Here is a 985-nt window from a genome sequence, read left to right as displayed (position 1 = left end):
AAAGCAGCCAAGCAGCTGTCACTCCTGCATCCATACTATTGGCTCCTCTTGCTCCAGACGTGCTGTTTCATCCCGGTTCCTCCATCTGCTCCCCTTAGTCATGCTGCAGCTGCTGTTTGCAGCCCCTGGCACTGTGGGACAGGACAGAAACCCCTCCCTGCCAACCCATTTAGCTTGTCCCATGAGAAAATCGGGGGTTTTCCAGGGTTTGTGCTTAATGTCTCCATCCTGGCTAAATTCATCTCACTGTTACCCTTTTGGGTGCTTGTAGGTGCCCATGTGTTCCTGTGTCTGGGTGATGGGGGCTATGCTGGGCTGTGCTTCTAACCACAGCCCCTCCGCCACAGGGCCAGGGGCCAAGCCCCGGCAGTTTGATCTCTGCAGGAAACACCGCCCCGGGAGGGGAGGCCGAGCAGCCGCTCCAGGTGCCCATGCCAGCTCCTCTGCCCCCTCCTTCCGCCACGCTTTGTCGGCCCCAGTCCTGCCCACGCAGCCGGAGGCCACATCCTGGGCTGGCTGGGGGCTGCAGGGCCACCAGGGCGGTGCCAGTCCCCATGTCAGTTATCACGGTGCAGCCCACTCTGGCAGCTGCTGGCACTGAGAGCTGTCCTGGAGGCTCCCAGAAAATGGGATTTTTCCCCCTAAAAATCAGGCAATGGGACACCTGGTACCTTCCAAGGTCCAAACGCATCAGCCATCTCTGCGGGGGCAGGAGAAAGCCAGAGCTGGGCTTTCCTGGGTTGTAATGTAACGCGATGGAGCAAACAGGCGCTGCGCTCTGTCTGTTTCTGCACGTGGAGATGGAGAGCACCTTCCTGGCAGCCCAGGAAGTCCAGGGATACAGAGGGGCTGCGTTTCCACAGAAAGCTGGTGTTTTACTGACAGCCAGCCAAGAAGTGGATTTTTTCTCAGCAGGTGACAGCTGGGGAGAGGGTGCTGGGTGAAAAGAGGAGCTGCTGCCCCCATCCCCTGACTGTGCGTGGCA

At 59.2% G+C, this 985-nt stretch overlaps 1 protein-coding gene across 1 annotated transcript in view; it reads right to left on the bottom strand.

Moving 5' to 3' along the window:
• IL2RG (interleukin 2 receptor, gamma) overlaps positions 1-985 on the bottom strand; it is a 4027-nt gene that overhangs the window by 2381 nt on the left and 661 nt on the right. The window lies entirely within an intron of this gene.

The sequence above is a fragment of the Fulmarus glacialis genome, unplaced genomic scaffold, assembly GCF_000690835.1.
Source record: "Fulmarus glacialis isolate BGI_N327 unplaced genomic scaffold, ASM69083v1 scaffold6208, whole genome shotgun sequence".
Taxonomy (NCBI): domain Eukaryota; kingdom Metazoa; phylum Chordata; class Aves; order Procellariiformes; family Procellariidae; genus Fulmarus; species Fulmarus glacialis.
This window is presented reverse-complemented; position numbering and strand designations above follow the sequence as displayed.